The sequence below is a fragment of the Schistocerca gregaria genome, chromosome 2 (genome assembly GCF_023897955.1).
Source record: "Schistocerca gregaria isolate iqSchGreg1 chromosome 2, iqSchGreg1.2, whole genome shotgun sequence".
NCBI classification, from domain to species: Eukaryota; Metazoa; Arthropoda; class Insecta; order Orthoptera; family Acrididae; genus Schistocerca; species Schistocerca gregaria.
This window is the reverse complement of record NC_064921.1, coordinates 62,639,712-62,653,901: the sequence shown is the minus strand read 5'-3', so window position 1 is coordinate 62,653,901 and position 14,190 is coordinate 62,639,712. Positions and strand designations below refer to the sequence as shown.

The 14,190-nt window shown below is 46.1% G+C and overlaps 1 protein-coding gene across 1 annotated transcript in view; it reads right to left on the bottom strand.

The window, feature by feature from the left end:
• Positions 1 to 14,190, bottom strand: part of LOC126336323 (lens fiber major intrinsic protein-like) — a 142,518-nt gene that overhangs the window by 17,818 nt on the left and 110,510 nt on the right. The window lies entirely within an intron of this gene.

Genomic DNA, 14,190 nt, shown 5'->3' with positions numbered 1-14,190 from the left:
TATTTACAGTATGTGTGCTGTTTGCTTTTTAGCAACATGCACAACGACCTGCAAAACCTTATGGATGACTACAAAGAAAGTCGAAGTCTACTGAAACTTAAGTGAATGTAAATATTTCACATTATATGCATTTCTAAGTAAAGGCAAGCACTTTAGTGTGTTTTTATCAGTGAAACTACTTATAAAACAGCACAAAAGTTTCAAATATTGTTGCGCAGAACAAAATATCTATGTAACTAAAATATTGGCCATATGGAGATAGGCATGGTGGCCCAAACCCGGTTATGACGCTAAAATAAAACATTTTGAAAATAATATATGTGGCTGATCGAATAATTCACCAACTGTTATTAACGGTCGCGGAGTCCACAAGATCCAACATGGATAAAGTAACATACAAAGACCTTATATCCATATTGGGACCTGATGTGCTAGAATCCGCAATGAAACCTTAACTACATTTACCCTTTATTTGGCCTTGCTTGAAATTTTTTTTGCGGTAAATGATGCTTCCTCGATTACATACAATATTTACAGAAATCTATTTTTATTTATTTTTAAAAGTAATTTATGATTATCGTGAGCAATTAACTGCTTCCAGTAACATAAACATTTTTTTAAATTTCGTGAAAATCGATGTAAATATAGTTGAATATGTTTATAAAGAGCCGAAACAGCCTACGTGATAGTTCTCCGTCATTCACGATGAAACTAAAAAGAAAGAAAAAAAAGTCAGGTGCTGTCCAGTAGCCTGCCATGTACACATTTCCATGAAAAGTGTCTGGACACCCATGGGTAATGCATAATTGACTACTAGATCACACGAGAGGCGGAACCACCAGTATAAAAGGTGGGGGGTGGGGGGAGGAGAAAGTGGGGATAGTATGGAGCTGTCAGTGGAGAAGCAATAACAGCAGTGAGGGAGGCGGTCAGGAGAGGTCAGTTACTTCGAATGAGGACTAGTCAGTGGATTCCACCTGGGCAACAAATGAAATATATTGGGAACATTTCAGCGCTTCTAAAGTTGCCCAGGTCAACCACTGGTGATGTGATTATGTGATTGTGAGGTGGAAACACAAAGGAGTAGCCTGAGGTACACCTCGTATAGTGACGGACAGTGACAATCGAACATAATAGAGGGTGATTGTAAAAATCGCATGAAATCAGCAGAAGGAATCCTTCATGAGTTCCAATGCACTCTGGCCAGCAGTACGACTGTGCTAATGGGATACAATGGTCGAGCAGTTCTTCGTAAGCCACAGGTTTCTGTAATCAGTGCTAACAGGCGAATATGAGTGACGTTTGAGATGTTTAAAGGTTGAGGCCACTTGATAACGAATGACAAGAAACGTTATCACGCTATATGCTGTGTAAGTCCGATGGAATTGTTTTACTTTGGCGAATGCCTCCAGAACATTACCTGCCATTATGTGTAGTGCCAACATTGAAGTATATAGGAGTTGATGTTACTGTATGCGGTATGTTTCGTGATTACAATGTTGTCCCCTTATTTCACTTAAGAAAACGCTAAATATGGAAGCATATGAACACATTTTACAGCATTGAGTACTGTGTACGGTAGTGAAGTAGTTCGGGGACAGCGATTGTTTATTTCAGCAAGACAGTGCACTCTGTGTGTGGGGGTAAAGCAGCATCTGTGAGGCGATGATCTGTTGAGTATAACATCCCACAAATGGACTGGCCTACCCAGAGCACCGACTTGAACCCTGTGGAACACCTCCAGACCCTAGCGTCCAACATCACTACCTTCTCTGGTTTGATTTGTACAGGAAAACAGGCTGCCTCATTTGTACACCTCATTCAAAGTGTCCCCAGCAGAGTTGAAGCCAAGCGATGGTGGACACACCCTTATTAATGTCCACTAATAGATGTCCTGGTACTTTTGATAGTGTATGTGGCACGTGATGACAAAGCACGACGCTACAAAGGTAAGTGCTGCCAAATGTCCACAGCCAGTGGATTCAAAGCAACGATGTCAGTTAAAATGCACTGAAAGGATTATGACTTTTTTCTATTAGGTCTACAACTTTGGTTCCGCCATTTTTCAATAGATGGCAGTAGCGGAAAGTGGTGGTGCAGCTCGTAGATCGTATGTGCCCCACAATAAGTTTAGACATTTGTAGACACAACGCCATCCAAATATTACTCGATTTCTGATTGCATCATATACTTATTGTTGATTAACTGTGTCAAGTTCCGAGCCCAGTTCTCGACACTGGCGGGAAGTATAAATTTTCTACTTTAACATGGAGCCTTCTGCGGCTGACGCCCGTCGGTTAGCGCGACTGAAGCTCATAGAATGTTCGGTAAGACCTATGGCGAGTGGTTGAGGCTCATAAAATGCTGGGTAAGACCTAATACGAGTCACCTATTAGTGAAAGAGAATGCACAAAATGCTTTCAAAGCTTCAAAAGCAGTGATTTTTGACATCGAAGACCGGCGTGGCGGTGGAAGAGAGGTTCTCGAGGCGGTGGAAGACGGAACGAATTTAAAGCTACTGAAACCGACGGAAACAATAACAGGAGATCGTTATCGAAAGAAGTTGATGCGCTTCAGCGGAGCACTGAAAGAGAAACGGCCACAATATAGCGATAGACACGAAAAGGTGATTTTACAGCGTGACAGTGCTCGAACACATGTTGCAAACCCCCTCAAAACATACACTCCTGGAAATTGAAATAAGAACACCGTGAATTCATTGTCCCAGGAAGGGGAAACTTTATTGACACATTCCTGGGGTCAGATACATCACATGATCACACTGACAGAACCACAGGCACATAGACACAGGCAACAGAGCATGCACAATGTCGGCACTAGTACAGTGTATATCCACCTTTCGCAGCAATGTAGGCTGCTATTCTCCCATGGAGACGATCTTAGAGATGCTGGATGTAGTCCTGTGGAACGGCTTGCCATGCCATTTCCACCTGGCGCCTCAGCTGGACCAGCGTTCGTGCTGGACGTGCAGACCGCGTGAGACGACGCTTCATCCAGTCCCAAACATGCTCAATGGGGGACAGATCCGGAGATCTTGCTGGCCAGGGTAATTGACTTACACCTTCTATAGCACGTTGGGTGGCACGGGATACATGCGGACGTGCATTGTCCTGTTGGAACAGCAAGTTCCCTTGCCGGTCTAGGAATGGTAGAACGATGGGTTCGATGACGGTTTGGATGTACTGTGCACTATTCTGTGTCCCCTCGACGATCACCAGAGGTGTACGGCCAGTGAAGGAGATCGCTCCGCACACCATGATGCGGGGTGTTGGCCCTGTGTGCCTCGGTCGTATGCAGTCCTGATTGTGGCGCTCACCTGCACGGCGCCAAACACGCATACGACCATCATTGGCACCAAGGCAGAAGCGAATCTCATCGCTGAAGACGACACGTCTCCATTCGTCCCTCCATTCACGCCTGTCGCGACACCACTGGAGGCGGGCTGCACGATGTTGGGACATGAGCGGAAGACGGCCTAACGGTGTGCGGGACCGTAGCCCAGCTTCATGGAGACGGTTGCGAATGGTCCTCGCCGATACCCCAGGAGCAACTGTGTCCCTAATTTGCTGGGAAGTGGCGGTGCGGTCCCCTACGGCACTGCGTAGGATCCTACGGTCTTGGCGTGCATCCGTGCGTCGCTGCGGTCCGGTCCCAGGTCGATGGGCACGTGCACCTTCCGCCGACCACTGGCGACAACATCGATGTACTGTGGAGACCTCACGCCCCACGTGTTGAGCAATTCGGTGGTACGTCCACCCGGCCTCCCGCATGCCCACTATACGCCCTCGCTCGAAGTCCGTCAACTGCACATACGGTTCACGTCCACGCTGTCGCGGCATGCTACCAGTGTTAAAGACTGCGATGGAGCTCCGTATGCCACGGCAAACTGGCTGACACTGACGGCGGCGGTGCACAAATGCTGCGCAGCTAGCGCCATTCGACGGCCAACACCGCGGTTCCTGGTGTGTCCGCTGTGCCGTGCGTGTGATCATTGCTTGTACAGCCCTCTCGCAGTGTCCGGAGCAAGTATGGTGGGTCTGACACACCGGTGTCGATGTGTTCTTTTTTCCATTTCCAGGAGTGTAGTTGGAAAAGATGAAATCGAAGCCCCACCGCACCTGCCGCATTCTCCACACAGTGCTCCCTCTGACTACCATCCTTTTCGATCAATGGCACACGGCCTGGCTGGCCAGCGCTTCCGGCCATATGAACAAGCGCAAAATTGGATCGATTTATGGATCTCCTCAAAACACGCCCAGTTCGTCTTCCGCGGGGTTCGTGTGCTGCTTGAAAGATGGGAGAAAGGAGTGGCCAGCGATGGTCGTTAGTTTGAATGGTAAAACTGAGTAAGTTTTTCACAATAGAGCCTCGAACTTCAAGGAAAAACAGCGGAAGCAAAATTATAGATTTAATCATCACAGAAAGAATGTGAGAATTCTTCACGGAATTCGCTACATGACGTGCGCCCTTCCATTGCCCCATATGAAGATACTCGTTCGCTGCGGCCGCCGAAAATGACCCACCTGACGCCAGGAGTCTAGGAAGGGTTGTCCCCTGCTCCCAGCCGACTTTGCGTGTCGAAGCAGCTGTTGCACCAGTTGCTCAACTGGAGCATGGAAGAGCTCTTGCATTTCATGCAACATTTATCAGCTTGTTTCGAAGTTAACAACTTTTTTTTCACATATGAAGAAGTTCTTCTCAGATCAGCTACAATCTCGTATTACTGGTGACAGTTAACTTACAATGTAGTATATTTAGAATTGTTATAACTTAAGCCTTGGATGAAACCTGGTGTGAGAGTCGAAGTCTACACCCATGTCATAAATATCGCTGTGGTATCAACAAAACCAGAAACTGTCTGCCCTATCCACACAGGTGCATCATGATTCTCTAATCAAACATCCTTGTTTTTCATCAGATTGTTAATACTTCTTAACAGACAACTGAAGTATGAGGCCAAATATAATTTATGTCTTGGCCTAGGAGTCTGTAGATGTGTGCACAAGATGGCCAATTTTGGTTGTACAGTATGGCAAGATAGGGCAAGTGGACAAACAGCCCAGTAGTCCCTTTTCTAGAATACCCAGGAGGGTATAGTCTGGAGAGAAAGATACAGCGTTTCTCTACAAGACGACGCAGACAACCCTTTGCCCAGAAATAATGCCATCTGTTTCATTTTAAAGGCCATCTTGGAAGACGAAGTATAGCTGTTGCTGTGAAGGATCGTCAGATTTTGGACATATTTAACTTAGGAATATACGGCATAGAAAGTAATGTAACCAAACAAAGTATCAGGGTCTACAAGCCTCATAGCCTCTCACCACGCACAGGGGCAGAGAGCGAACCTGACAGTCGGCCACCATAGGGGCCCATGCCATGTCGCATCGCTCCACTGTCGCTGCCCCAGGCCTCCAGATGGGGCGAGAACTCGACGCAGCTGGAGCATGCAACAGTTGATGGTGAGAAACTGTTTTTGCGGTCACGTTATTTACAGGTCATACTTTACATTAAGAATTGGTTGCCAAGTGACTAGGACAAAGAGTCCTAGACTGCGAGTGTAAATGGATGTACGAAGCCCAAATTTACATCTGTACCCTCCAAGACAACTTGTAGTATGTGGCGGAGGGTACTTTGGATATTGTTGTCGCTCCCCCCTTTCCCGTCCCATTGGAGAATGGCCCTCGGGACGAATGACTGTTGGTAATTCAGCCCGTGACCTCGAATCTCTCTAATTTCACTTTCATTTACTGTTCTTGAGATACATGTAGCAGCAAGCAATAGATTGGCTGACTCTTCTAGGGTTGTATGCTCCCAGAATTGTGACAGTAGAACAGACCGTGCTCCACAACTACACCCTTGCATTGTATGCCCCCTGAAGTTGTATGAGCATCTTTGTGACGCTTTCACACTTACCTCTGAAAAAACTTGCTGCTCTTCTTAGGACTTTATCCGCTTCCTCTAACAACCATATTTAGTGTGGGAGAGGACAAGTTAATCTCTCATCTGTTTTTCGCATGTGGAAAATTATCAAAAATTTTATTACAACCTGATGCACGTTGAGCGAGGCTCTAGAAAGTTAATGGCCTGAGCGGACGTTGATGGAGCCTGTTAGCGCGCTAAAAGCATGAGGTATTTTTATGATTCTTAGCTCATAGGAGCTAAAAGCAATTGTCGTCGACTCCACCCCGTAGAAAGTCCTGCCAGACAGGCCCACAGCCGTACAAGGCAGATAGGGCAGTCCCTCGTCGAGACAATTCTCCAGCAGAATAATGCTGCGATACCAGCCGTGACTGGGCCGACGGTCTGAATGAATGCGTGTACACAGTGGAGTCATGAACCGGGCATTGTGTGCAGAGCCACGTGGAAATAGGCCAGTGAACCACTTTCGCCGGCAGGGGTGGCCGAGCGGTTCTAGGCGCTTCAGTCTGGAACCGCGCGACCGCTACGGTCGCAGGTTCGAATCCTGCCTCGGGCATGGATGTGTGTGATGTCCTTAGGTTAGTTAGGTTTTAGTAGTTCTAAGTTCTAGGGGACTGATAACCACAGCTGTTAAGTTCCATAGTGCTCAGAGCCATTTTTAACCACTTTCCCCGGCCGCCTTGGTTGTGTAAGAAAAATCAGGCGTCTGTGAAACGTTTAGAGATAGAATCTATATTACACCTCATAGCTAGGACTAACAAGCTCCAAGGGACAGGCGATTTAGATAAAGATCTTTAAGATTGTATCTGTTCCCTTGTTGCCATGGGAAGGGACACGCCTTCCGAGAAAATCGTCTCTTCCCCCTCTGCGAAAACTTAACAAAGCCAGTAATTGGCGATTTCCTTTTTTTTTTCAGAGACGCAGGTTTCTTAACTCTTGCCCTAATTCGGCATGAGTTTGTGCTGTCGTGTGTGTGTGTGTGTGTGGGGGGGGGGGGGGGGGGGGGTGATTTAGCGCCTCTAGATCCCTGTGATTGGCTCAAGACGGGGTGAAGGCGGTGTCGTTCGTGGGAAAACGGAATTTTTTTTTTTTTTCTGGAGAGGTGCGATGGGCTCAGGTGCGGGACTTTGGTCTGGTAAGGACTGCTGGTCGAAGCTCTGGCATGTGCGGTTGGTACTTGGGACCTGGCCTAAGACTGACTTCACCTGCGAGTAGTTTGGACTGGGGAGCCTGTGTTGAAGTTCTTACTGTAACAACAGTGTGACTTCAAACGTCTCGGACTACTCGTTTGCCGAGGGCACACTTATTCGTTTTTGGTCAGCAGTCTTGACGTTTGGTGGCCTTGTGCGCTGTGTCGTATAAGTGAGCCAAATTGGTCATTGGTATGACCAACAAACGGGAATGTGACACACTGAAATCTACCGTGATGTCAGGGCTCTGGTAGAGAGTAAATTGCGATCCGTGTGCCTGATTGCTAGACCGTGAGATTTTTGCTTTTCTTTCATGGCCGCAATCGATTCACAGATGCGGCCTCCCCAGCGTAACGTACTGCCGCTCGGACATTGCCAGGGCGTACAGATCTCAATAGCCACTTGCTGTCAGTTGCACCTACGTTGAGAAGCTGCAGTAGATTTGATCAAAGTGTGCTCAGCTTCAGATCAATTCAGTTTGCGTTATCCACATTTTTAGGGCCAGTGTACTTGACTCACTCCACTAGTTACACTGTCTCTGCCACCCAGGATCCTTGTCCAGTGTAGTCTTGAATCACCCGTTAGTTATTTACAGTATTCAATCAATAACTTAGTTAGCATAATTTGTCTGTTTTAAAGAAAAAATAAATGTTGTTAGAACACTAAAATAACGCCAACATACTCAACCAATTTATATAGCCCTACTAGGGTTACCTTTCAAGTGCTGATCTCAGACGACGAGGAATGTTCAGGCAGTGTTGGAACGAGAGTTTTTATGAACTACGTCTTTCGTGAGCCAACCACACTACTTATGGATTCCCGAAATGAATCTGTCTGATATCTGCCTTACGTTCGATTACTTTTATGTGATCGTTTGACTTTATATCGTTCCATATGCGTAATTCCAGCTATTTACTGGATGTGAGTGCATCCAGTGATTGTTTTGGTATCGTACAACCATACAATAATAGATACCTTCGTCTACTTACTCGCCATACTTTAATTTTATTTTTATATTGAAAGTCAAGTGCAAATCACTGCACCGAGCGATGATTCTCTACAAGTCTTATTGCATGTCACTACAGTTCTCCAGTGTTGCTACTTCTCTGTACATAACAGCATCATTCATAAAAAAGTCGTCGAACTTCCAACATTATGCAGACGTTATTTATACTCGTACATTCTCTTTTCGGCACATTTTGGATTACCTGTGGGGGCTCCTCATTACGATCACGGAACTGGTCGAGATGATCCATTATTGCGTGCTCGAGGGGGACCAAGGGTAGAATCATGACTCAATCTAAGCAATTATAACAACCTTTTGAGCTTCCAGCTGCGTCGAGTGGCTTAAAATACACAAGCTTTCGGTCGAGTACTCCTCGGCCATTGTCAAATGGTAACTGTCTTTTCGGTTGCTGCTACCTTCCTTATATAACTGCACTGATTTCTGTGACGTCACTGGGGTTCACTTCAGTGCCATACAAAGTAATATTTCCTTTACGCGCCTGCTTCAACCTTCCGGTGGCTGAATCCCGAGCCGTGCTTAGCTGTAGGCCGCTGTCATTATTGAGGTTGTTGTCACAAATTTGTATGTCGATTTTACCTTTTATTTCGTTATCCGAGAAACAGTTAGTGTATGTAACAGCAGATATTTCATCGAACGCAACACGATGTCCCTTTTTACAAGATGCTCTGTTACCGCAGTTTCCTCTGGGTACCGAAGGTGAAGGCATCTCTCGTGTTGCACCCACTGCTATTCAACAGTACGCACATTTTGCCACGCTGTGTTTCCGGCGTTCTGACGTCCACAGTGTCTTCCACAGTCCTCAACATCGTCGCCTTTTTTGTGGCTGCCTCAAGTCCGAATCGTTTTTACGCCTCTTTAAGAGCTGGCTAATCCTTACGGTTACAGAGCCATAGAACGGGAAAAAACGTAAGCCTCTTCGAAGTCCTACCAGGGGTCCTTCTGCTTATGTGTTTTCGGAAAGTTGTTGTAGTTGTGGTCTTCAGTCCTGAGACTGGTTTGATGCAGCTCTCCATGCTACTCTATCCTGTGCAAGCTGCTTTATCTCCCAGCACCTACTGCAACCTACATCCTTCTGAATCTGCTTAGTGTAGTCATCTCTTGATCTCCCTCTGCGATTTTTACCCTCCACGCTGCCCTCCAATACTAAATTGGCGATCCCTTGATGCCTCAGAACATGTCCTACCAACCGATCCCTTCTTCTAGTCAAGTTGTGCCACAAACTCCTCTTAACCCCAATTCTATTCAATACCTCCTCATTAGTTATGTGATCTACCCATCTAATCTTCAGCATTCTTCTGTAGCACCACATTTCGAAAGCTTTTATTCTCTTCTTGTCCAAACTATTTGTCGTCCATGTTTCACTTCCAGACATGACTACACTCCATACAAATACTTTCAGAAACGACTTCCTGACACTTAAATCTATACTCGATGTTAACAAATTTCTCTTCTTCAGAAACGCTTTCCTTGCCATTGCCAGTCGACATTTAATATCCTCTCCACTTCGACCATCATCGGTTATTTTGCTCCTCAAATAGCAAAACTCATTTACTGCTTTAAACCTCTCATTTCCTAATCTAATTCCCTCAGCATCACCCGATTCAATTCGACTACATTCCATTATCCTCGTTTTGCTTCTGTTGATGTTCATCTTATATCCTCCTTTCAAGACATTGACCATTCCATTCAGCTGCTCTTCCAGGTCCTTTGTTGTCTCTGACAGAATTACGATGTCATCGGCGAACCGCAATGTTTTTATTTCTTCTCCATCCTTACATTTGTCCTCTAGCCAGCCCTGCTTAGCCATTTTGCACTTCCTGTCGATCTCATTTTTGAGACGTTTGTATTCCCTTTTGCCTGCTTCATTTAGTGAGTTTTTATATTTTCTCCTTTCATCAATTAAATTCAATATTTCTTCTGTTACCCAAGGATTTCTACTAGCCCTCGTCTTTTTACCTACTTGGTCCTCTGCTGCATTGACTACTTCATCCCTCAAAGCTATCCATTCTTCTTCTACTGTATTTTTTCCCCCCATTCCTGTCAATTCCTCCCTTATGCTTTCCCTGAAACTCTGTACAACCTCTGGTTCTTTTAGTTTTTCCAGGTCCCATCTCCTTAAATTCCCTCCTTTTTGCAGTTTCTTCAGTTTTAATCTACAGGTCATAACCAACAGATTGTGGTCAGAGTCCACATCTGCCCCTGGAAATGTGTTACAATTTAAAACCTAGTTCCTAAATCTTTGTCTTACCATTATATAATCTATCTGAAACCTGTCAGTAGATGGCCTGCGAAATCTGGCGGTTGTTGTAGCCCTCTCCGTAAGTGGCTCAGTTACTCTGGCAGGTTTTCAGCTACTGAGGCGGCTTCCACTTGATGCACCAAGACCCTCATAACATGACGTTTCTGCGACTGATGGTGACAGCGTGCTGATATCGGTCCTTGTGGGTAGGTTTCCGGTGAACACTGTGGCTTCATGGCGGGTGAGGACGTCAAGGAACGGCAAGGCACCATCGTTCGTGAACTTCATGTTGTCATCGATATTGTTGGCGTGGTCCAAGAGTTCTACCAGCATTTCACGTCCATGGGACCAGACAACGACGTGTCGTCGACCTAACGATAAGAGCAACAAGGTTTTGCGGGTACCGTATCCAGGGCAACGTCGTCAAAGTACTCCACAGACAGGTTGGCTACATTTGGTGCCAATGGGCTCCACATCGCGACACCGTCGGTCTGGTTAAAACATACAAAAAATAGGATAACGTCAGAGGGTGCTTAAATAAACCAACAACAGTGTCGTTAAATAACTGGGAGAGCAGATCCATAGAATCTTTGATGGGTACGCACGTGAATAATGACATCACATCAAAGCTGACCGTGATATATCCTTCTCCAAGATGCCGGCATTTAATTCGAGCGTTGAGATCGGTCGTGTTCTTGATACTATGTACACAGTAACCAACGTTCGGAGTAAGGAGGTTGGCCAGATGTTTCGCGAGTCTGTAAGTCGGCGATGGAATGGTGATCACTATGGGAGGTAGAACAGTGTACTTCCTGTGAGCCTTCGGAAAGCCATACGTTGCACACTATGTGATCAAAAGTATCCGGACACCCCCAGTAACATATGATTTTCATATTAGGTGCATTGTGCTGCCACCTTACTGCCAGGTACTCCATATGAGCGACCTCGGTAGTCATTAGACATCGTGAGAGACCAGAATGGAACTCACGTACTTCGAACGAGGTCAGGTGATTGGGTGCCACTTGTGTCGTTCGTCTGTACGCGAGATTTCCACACTCCTAAACACCTTTAGGTCCACTGTTTCCGATGTGATAGTGAAGTGGAACCGTGAACGGTCACGTACAGCACAAAAGCGTACAGGTCGACCTCGTCTGTTGACTGACAGAGACCGCCGACAGTTGAAGAGGATCGTAATGTGTAATAGGCAGACATCTATCCAGAACACCACACAGGAATTCCAAACTGCATCAGGATCTACTGCAAGTACTATGACAGCTAGGCGGGAGGTGAGAAAACTTGGATTTCATGGTCGAGCAGCTGCTCATAAACCACACATCACGCCAGTAAATGCCAAACGACGCCTCGCTTGGTGTAAGGAGCGTAAACATTGGACAATTGAACAGTGGAAAAACGTTGTGTGAAGCACGAATCACGGTACACAATATGGCGATCCGATGGGAGGGTGTGGTATGGCGAATGCCCGATGAACGTCATCTGCCAGCGTGTGTAGTGCCAACAATTATGACGTGGTCGTGTTTTTTATGGAGGGGGCTTGCACCCCGTGTTTTTTTGCTTGGCACTTTCACAGCACAGGCCTACATTGATGTTTCGAGCACCTTCTTGCTGCCCACAGTTGAAGAGCAATCCGGGGATGGCGATTATATCATTCAACACAATCGAGTACCTGTTCATAAGGCACCGCCTGTGGCGGAGTGGTTACACGACAATAACATCCCTGTAGTGGACTGGTCTACACAGTGTTCTGACCTGAAGCCTATAGGACACCTTTGGGATGTTTTGGAACGCCCACTTTGTGCCAGGTCTCACCGACCGACATCGATACCTCTCCTCAGTGCGGCACTTCGTGAAGAATGGGCTGCAATTTGCCAAGAAACCTTCTAGAACCTGATTGAACGTATGCCTGCGAGAGTGGAAGCTGTCATCAAGACTAAGGGTGGGCCAACACTATACTGAATTCCAGCATTACCGAGGGAGGGCACCACAAACGTGTAAGTCATTTTCAGCCAGGTGTCCCGATACGTTTAATCACACAGTGTACGTGGTCGAGTCGCCCGATGGAGGAGATTTTTAATGTCGCTCTCTTCCAGTAAAGATCTCTTGAGAAGCTCTGACGTCTTCCTCATTATTCTGGATGTTGTGTCCGTTGATAATGTTTTATATGCCTCTTCCTCCAGCATCAACCGAATCTTCGCATCATATGCGGCTGATTTCTAAGCAATGTCTCCCACAAGGCTTGTTCCACTTTCCGGTTAGGTCTGCGACTGACCGTGGATGTTCGAAAATGTATGACAAATAGCGGGCTTGTCCAGTATCTGCCACATAAAATCAGAATGAAATAAACTGTATATCTCAAATTTGTTCAAAGCCAAGCCGCCTCAATTACGGGTGCAGAGTCACATGATGTACCTATTGCTAGAGAGTAACAACGCAACAACATTAGAGGGTACTATTATTTTAAAAAAATGTTTATGCTGTTGTTAAAAAATCGCAATCCCTGTGAGTACAAACGTTGACTGTTATGTTTGATTAAGTACAACTGTTTCAAAATGGCTCTGAGCACTATGGGACTTAACCTCTAAGGTCATCAGTCCCCTAGAACTTAGAACTACTTAAACCTAACAAACTTAAGGACATCACACGCATCCATGCCCGAGGCAGGATTCGAACCTGCGACAGTAGCGGTCGCGCCGTTCCAGATTGTAGCGCCTAGAACCGCTCGGCAACCCCGGCCGGCTACAACTGTTTCTTGGACTTTATAAGATGCTAGTGACGGGCAGTGTACCACCGTATTAAAATTTAAGCTGTTATAGAAAATCTCTGATTGACTCTGAATATACAAGTTGATATTCTGTTACGTTCATAGCGAAAAGTCAGATCCTGGAAACAATACTGAAAGGTTACTAAAACTGAAGACAGAACTAAGGCGCAGCAGACGCTGCCACACGCCATATTGTTCGGTCAGGGTGCGCGACAATATGGCCCTATGTAGTAACTTAGATGACAACTAATAATGAGTAAGGTGACAGAAGAGACGAGGCAAGATCGTTAGGAAGTAAAGGCAAAAATGATGTAACAGAATAAAGGAAGTAAGGGTCTTAGACAAAAAAGAGGGTAAGGGCTGATACAGAGAGCAGAAATTACGAGAGGGAAAGGCCGGCCGCCGTGGTCTCGCGGTTCTAGGCGCACAGTCCGGAACCGTGCGACTGCTTCGGTCGCAGGTTCGAATCCTGCCTCGGACATTGATGTGTGTGATGTCCTTAGGTTAGTTAGGTTTAAGTAGTTCTAAGTTCTAGGGAACTGATGACCACAGCTGTTAAGTCCCATAGTGCTCAGAGCCATTTGAACGAGAGGGAAAGACAGTGGGGGAATGCTACGATATGGGAAGCCAATAAAGGGCCTCAGACATAGTTCAAGACCACGTAAGGAAAGGCTCTAACCAGCCTCAGAAAGAAGGATAACAAATCAGGTGACGAGAAGTCTTCGAAATTACGTCGTGTGGGGGGCAGGCAGGGTCAAATGGAAAACCAAGAGGAAACTTTAGGACTAAACGTCCAGATTTAGGAGAGTGGTCAAGAAGAAGTCAGTAGGCAGTAATGAAGTGAGTCGCTGACAGTCACGGATGCAGCTAGGCTGGAGTCTCTGGACAGAAGTTATTTGGCTGCTTGCTCTGCTAGTCTCAGATTTTAAAAGGCGGTCCTGTGACATAGATAAAACGGTGGTGAACAGCCACTGTGTGTGCACAAGGACATGGTTGTTGGTGCAGAGGCATGTCA